We start from the raw sequence: 7,323 nt of genomic DNA, 5'->3' as shown, positions 1-7,323 counted from the left end.
TCTCCCGTCACCACCGTTTCTGTGACCCTCTTCGATGCATCCATTCCTGACTGATGAACGGCTCAGGTCACAAACATTTCTCAGAAACAGAACCCTGTCATAACCTGGAGACTGCCTGCAATAGAATGTTGTAATGTCATTTTTTTAATGTGTTGCACAGTACTGTTGCTGCAAAAAACTATTTTATGACATATGTCAGTGATAATAAACCTGATTCTGGCTCTAATTCTGTAAGTTATTCCAAAGAGATATGGGAAAAAAGTCTGACCATCACAGCTTAGGAGAAGCCTTATTAGAAGGACTGATTTGGAATTGGTATTTTATTGTCACATATACTGAGATACAGTGAAAAGCTTGTCTTGCATACTGATCATACAGATCACAGTCCATTGAGGCGAGTAAGTGAAGACCCTGTTGGCCAGGATCTACCATAGATGTTGCACCCTAGCTGTCTAGATATGCAAGGCTACGCAGTACGATACGGAGAGCAGCTGTTGCCTGTTTAACAAGCTGCCCCTCTCCATGCATCTGATGAACCCAGAGGAACAGCAGAGACTGATACAGTTTGGTACCAGGAGTTGCCAGCCAATGTTGAACTCAACATAGAACTGCCTCAGGGACTCCAGCTCTGGATTTTTCCTTCGGAGTTGACTTCCAAAGCCTTCCCCAAGAGTGGGTATAGCTGCAAGGGAATGGAGTTTTGAGATCAGTTTTCCTTCTCCTAGACGAGCTGCCAACTAGGGCTGAGAAACCCCATCTGCTCAAGGCAACTGGTTTTCAGGTGCCAGTAACCCACCTTTGCTCCTTCTCCTGTCATTACAGACAGTTCTTCAGGGCTTGGTAGCTAAGCCACTTGTGAAGGCCAGAAGCTGGACTTGGTCTATTTGAGGCGCACACCATCGGGAGCATTTAATAGGTAGTGGGAAAGTTTATCACCCCATTATCACCCCTGGCTATAACAACCTACCTCCACTGAGGTGGAACAAGGTAAAATAAAAACAATGCAGAATAAAGTGCAACAGCTATAGAGAAAGTAGTAGTCCAGGTAGACAATAACGTAATAAGATAATAATGAGGTATGCTTTGAGGTCAAAATCCATGTTACTGTACTAGGGAAATATTTAATAATATAATAGCAATGGGATTGAAACTGTCTTTGAGCCTGGTGGTACTTGTCATCATGGATTTAAATCTTAAGAGAATGCACCAATTATGGTGCAATCTCTGAAATCTTATACTACCATACGCCTATGCAGAATTAGGCCATTTGACTTTTGAGTCTGCTCTGCCATTACATCATGGCTGATTTATTATCCCTCTCAACCCCATTCTCCTGCCTTATCTCTTGGATGCCCTTAAAAATCAAGAACCTAATAAAACCGTAAGACATTGGAGCAGAAATATATGATCACTGTTAAGGAATGACTTGAAATTAGAACTGATGAAAGGGATCAAGTGGAAGTGAAAGTCTAGGTATTAGAGGCAGATTTTTCTGAAGTGATGTTGGGAAACACTTCAACAAGTTAATTACAAGGTACTTAAAGTGAAGTTGCATTTTGCAGAGGTTGGGGAATCTCTGGAATTCTCTGACCTGGAAGATTGTGGACACTGGATAACTGGGGGTGCATAAGGCGGAGGAGGATGATTTCACAAAGATCAGGAGAGTAAGGGCAATGAGTAACTGGCACAGAAGAGGAACTGAGGTTTGGTGCAGATGTGACAGAGCGGATGGTTAAACTCATGCTCCTAATTCCTTCTGTAGTTTTGTTCTGAGGTTATATTAGTTAAATTAGGAAGACGGTTGGGAAACAGAAATAAGAATACTTAGCTTTGTACTAGCTCAGTAGTATTAAGTGTTATTTGATAACTGGAAAGACATAATATACAGTACTATGCAAAAGTTTAAAACACCCTAAATATGTATAGGTGCCTAAGACCCGCACGGTACTGTAGAATCTGGGGAAGTTGAAAGGAACTTTTGGAGAATAAAAAGAGAGATAAGTATAGGATTAGTGGAAAATGGATGGTTAATGGTAGGTGTGGACTTAGGTGGCCAAAGGGACTCTTTCCTTGTTGCATCTCTCAATGATTCTATAATTGTTAATATTAAATTTGAAATTGATGAAAAATTGTTATTGATGCAAGGGATAATGGGGAAAACTGGCTGTACAGTTGAGGTCAGGATAGAATGGACATGAAGAGCATGTTTCAGTTAGTCTAGGATCTGAGGGCACAGTGTCAGAATAAATGGATGTCCTTTTAAAATGGAGATGAGGAGGCATTTATTTAGCCAGAGTGTGGTCCATTTGTGGCATCACTACCACAGAGAGTGGTGGAAGCCAAGTCATTTAAGGCAGAGATTAATAGGTTCTTGATTGAAAGATGAAGTTTAAGGGTTACTGGGAGAAGGCAAGACAATAGGGGTTGAGAAAAATCAGTCATGAATGGCAGAATAGACTTGATGGGCCAAATGTCCTAATTAAGCTCCATATTTTATGATTTTATTCTTAGACTAGGAAGTACCTACAACCTTACTGAAGGCTTAGAGGTGAAATGTCCCACTCCATTTCATATACAGTTTGAGTACCTCATATCTGAAATTCCAAAATCTGAAAACCTCCGCAATGCAAAATTATTTTGAGTGCAGACTGACGTTACAAATGGAAAATTACACAAAATTCTGGGAAGGTTCCCAGGTCTTGTGCAGGTCTCTATATTTCTCAGATACCTCTGAGAAGTTTCCTCACATATATAATGAACAGAAATTATTGATAAATAGAAAAACACTGAATAAAACAAAAAATGAAGATCTCAATTGTGTACTGAAAGAGTGGATTTATCAGCATCGGAGTGAACATGCTGATAGTTCACGAAACATGCTAAGAGTATGCTGATCACGAAACAAGCATAGATCTCTCATGACGAACTGAAAATTAAAGGTAATTGTGAATATTCAGTAGGCTGGTTTCAGAAATAAAAAACATATGGCATTACATTTTTTTTAAAAATTAATTTTTTAAAGATAAAGTTTCTGCTGATCATGAAACAGCGGAGAAGTTCATTGATAAAGATTGCGAAGATCACTGATGAAAATCTAACACCAGAACAATTCTACAATTATGACTGATTTTATACTTTACATAAAACCTAAAAAATGAAAAATATGAATACTAAATACTGTAACCTTTTAATCAAAGCATGGAATCACATATGGAGACAGAAAGCCTGATGTTATATGTTGTTCAACGACTGATTCAGGTATTCTCCTGATGCTGCTGAGCTGCTCTTGGTACCCTGTGCACATTATATTTTCATTACATTAATGTATACAATAATTTGTAATATTAAGTACATAAGGTGTGTGTGATGAACATATGTAAGATAAAGACTGCTTACCAGTAGCACATAAATTCGGAGTTGGAAATGATGGCGATCCCAACTTATGGCATTCTATTTTCCAAAATCCAAAAAAATCGAAAATCCAGAACGCTTCCAGCCCAACCATTTCAGACAAGGGATACTCAACCTGTTTTACCATGTCTGTTATTTATAATCTAGTGGAGCAGTGATTGAGAGCATTAAACATTGACAGTTATCATTCAATAACTCGAAGATGGGAGGTGAGGGAATGAAAAGACAATATAAGATAAATAGTTAAATTTTGGTTTAATCGTCCATCAGGGTAGTGGGAATGAAATAATCCTGGAAAAGAAAGGGTTAACATTTGAGAAGTGTTTGATATCTGAGGGCCTGTATTTACTGGAGATTAGAAGAATGAAGTGGGATCTCATTGAAGTCTATAAATATTGAAAAAGCTAGATAAAGTGGACATAGAGACAATGCTTCCATTGGTAGGAGAGTGTAGGACTAGAGGGCACAGCTTCAGAATACAAGGATGTCCCTTTAGAACAGTGATGAAGAGGAATTTCTTCAGCCAGAGAATCCATAGAATTCATTGCCACAGACAGCTGTGGGGACCAAGTCATTGTGTATCTTTAAAGCGGAGGTTAATGGGTTCTTGATTAGTAAGGGTGTCAAAGTTTACTTTGAGAAGGCAAGAGAATGGGGTTTGAGAGGGATAATAAATCAGCCATGATGGAATGGTGGAGCAGGCTTTATGGGCCGAATGTGTCAAATCTGCTCCTATGTCTTATGGTCTTGTGGAGTTCTGGATGCAGCCTCAGAGGAACCAAAAGATAATCAGAGCACAGGTTGAGGCAGGAGCAGCAAGAGAAGGGTATGATGGATCTTCAGCTGAGCATAGAGAGGGATGCCAGATAGAGCAGCAATCACTCGGCCACCACAACTGTGGCAAGGAATGCCTAGAGGGAGGAAATGAAAGAGGTAACATCAGTAAAGAGAATGACTTTGTTGACATGCAGGTCTAACTGTGAAGTTTTATCAGGTATGTAATCTACACTGGTCATGGGAAGTGATATGCTAGGATTGACAGGAAGGTTCTCCACTTTCTGAACTCAGAACCTGAATTTCTGTGCAAGAGAATCCCTCGAATGGACTGTATTGTGCAGGTGCAAATATAAATAGAGCCAGTCTGAAGAGATTCAGATGAAGTGCTCTCATCATTGCAGTGAAGTTCCAAATTGCTATCCCTGGTGCTTCTCTAGCTGAGATTATGGCCAAAAGAAATCAGAAGCCTGGAAGTGCACAAGGCTCAGCAAGGACAAGCAATGAGAGCTGCTGAGGAGGTGAAGAAGGCCAAAGTGGCAACAAAAGAAGTTAGCACGGCTACAGTCACTTCTCGGAAAAAGGCACCGAAACAGAAATTTGCCAGGCCAATGAAATCTCAGGCTCCGTGTGCTGGTGCAAAACACAAAGATTTTACAATTATATGTTGTAAAATAAAGCCTGAATAACATATAAAAAAGAGTCGATGATTACAGAGAGCCTCTGGCCCACTGAAGACCATGACTTTATCAGCTGGCAAATGTATTGGACTAAATTCACTGTATGTATGAGCTGAGGAAGCATTCCATAACCATTTAACATTGACTGAATCTGCAAGCTATATGAATACTATAGAAATTACAATTCAGAGAATTATAGAATTATGGAATATATAGAAAGCCTGCATGCTGATAGCATCTGCATAGAGTTTATAATCAGCACAATTAATATTCATGTGAATAAGTGATTCCCAGAGTGAAATGATTTCAGAGCATAGCAAGCAATAGATTTAAATTTTAAGACTTAGTGCAAACCCATAGTGGAATAATAAATCACCTAACACATGCTACCTTGGTGACTGAAGATTTCCAAGAGCTGTTTGAAGATAACAAATGATTAAGAGCGTCAGAGCTTCTCAAAGATGTCACGTAATGAACTTGAGTGAAAGTTAACTCAAGTCAAGGATAGAATCTTTCCCCCTTTTCGTGATGGTGACTATAGAAACCACAATAATCCTGTAAGTGATCAGAACATCTTGGACAGGACTTTAACCAGCTTTTGCAATTCAGTTTTCAGATTCTGCAGTCTCTTGTGCTTCCTTAACAGAGGTATTGTCCTCAGCTGCTGAGGATGGTAAAAAGCGAGGTGGCTCAATATTGTTTGCTTGATGTAGAAAGTGGTGTAGAATCAGTCTGCATTTCTCGTTGAGCCTGTCCATTGCACCCTAGGTCACTGCCACCAGTATCCTTCCTGAAATTCTATTCTAAGTGCTAACTCTTTCTGAAGAAAGTATGCTTAAAGCAGGGGTTCCAACCTGGGGAAGGCTGGGAAACCCAGGCTATGATTTAACTCTGCTTTCAGGTCAGTGGGGTTAGCGTATTGGAAGACTCTTCTAAATTCTTTCATGCATCAACACTCTGCTTAAAGTACTGTATGCCTCTTTGATGACCACCTCCTTCATTAAGGACTCACATCACCCAGGACATGCCCTCTTCCATCAGGGAGGAAGTACAGGAGTCTGAAGACACACGCTCAATGTTTTAGGAACAGCCTCTTCCCCTCCAATACCAGATTTGTTAATGGAAAATTACCCAACTCATGATCACTACTTCAGTACTTTAGCTCTCTTTTTGCAATATATTTAATTTATGTATATATATTTATAATATACATATATTTCTTATTGTAATTTATAGTTTTATGTATTACACTGTACTGCTGCCACAAAACAACAAATTTCACAACATACCCCAGTGATATTAAACCTGATTCTGATTCCTTCCCTGTTATAATTTATTACATCATTGGCAAGGACACAATTTGTTGCTCATCTCTAATGCCACTGAGAAATTTGTGGTGCACTGCCTTCCTGAACCACTATTTTTTTTCTGATGAAAGTGTTCCTATATTGGGGAAGGAGTTCCAGGACTTGGAACCAGAGATAATAAAGGGAGAGCAATTTATTTCCAAATCAGGACGCTGTGTGAGTTGTGGGAAAATTATAGGTGTTAGTGCTCCTAGCCACCTTGGTCCTTCATGACGTTACAAATTTCACAGTGCATCTCAGGAACCAGTCTCCTCTTTGTGAGCCATGTCTACACTTGGTGGCTACCTTATTATGTACGTCCTGTACCTAATAAGATGGCCACTGAGTGTATGCTCATGGTCTTCTGTTGCTTTAGCCCATCCACTAAAGGTTCAATGTGTGTGTGTTCAGAAATACTCTTCTGCACACCACTGTTGTACTGCGTGTTTATTTGAGTTGCTGACACCTTCCTGTCAGCTTGAACCAGCTTGACCATTCTCCTCTGCCCTCTCTCATTAACTGCCACTCACTAGATGTTGTTTTTTCATTTTTCAAACGATTCTCTGTAATCTCTAGAGACTGTTGTGCATGAGAATCCCAGGAGATCAGCAGTTTCTGGGATACTTGAACCACCCCGTCTGGCATCAACAATCACTCCACAGTCAAAGATCACAGTTCTTTCCCATTGTGAAGACTGATCTGAACAGCAACTTGATCATGCTTGCATGCTTTTATGCATTGAGTTGTTGCCGCAAGGTCTTTGCATTAACGAACAGATGTACAGGAATTCATAATAAAGTGGCTACTGAGTGTATACTTCTCACTGTATCAGTAAAGCAGCCAGCGTAATCAAAGACCCCACCCACCCACTCTGGACATTCGCTCTTCTCTTCCTTCACATCTAGCAGATGCTTCTGTCTCGCTGTTATCAGACTCTTGAATGGACCTCTTGTACTATAAGTTGGACTCTCGGCCTCACAATCTACCTTGTTATGATCTTGCAATTTATTCTTTAAATGCACTGCAATTCTCAGTAGGTTTTACACTATTCTGCATTGTTATTCTACCCCAATGCTCTGTGTAATGATTTGATCTGTATAAATTGTATGCAA

General features: G+C 39.8%; 1 pseudogene; it reads left to right on the top strand.

The window, feature by feature from the left end:
• Positions 1-4,376: 4,376 nt before the first annotated feature.
• LOC140714520 (large ribosomal subunit protein eL24-like) lies at positions 4,377-4,874 on the top strand (annotated as a pseudogene).
• The last annotated feature ends 2,449 nt before the right edge of the window (positions 4,875-7,323 follow it).

Source organism: Hemitrygon akajei, chromosome 21, assembly GCF_048418815.1.
Source record: "Hemitrygon akajei chromosome 21, sHemAka1.3, whole genome shotgun sequence".
Lineage (NCBI taxonomy): Eukaryota > Metazoa > Chordata > Chondrichthyes > Myliobatiformes > Dasyatidae > Hemitrygon > Hemitrygon akajei.
Note: the sequence above shows the minus strand (reverse complement) of the source record. Positions and strands in the feature narration are given on the sequence as shown.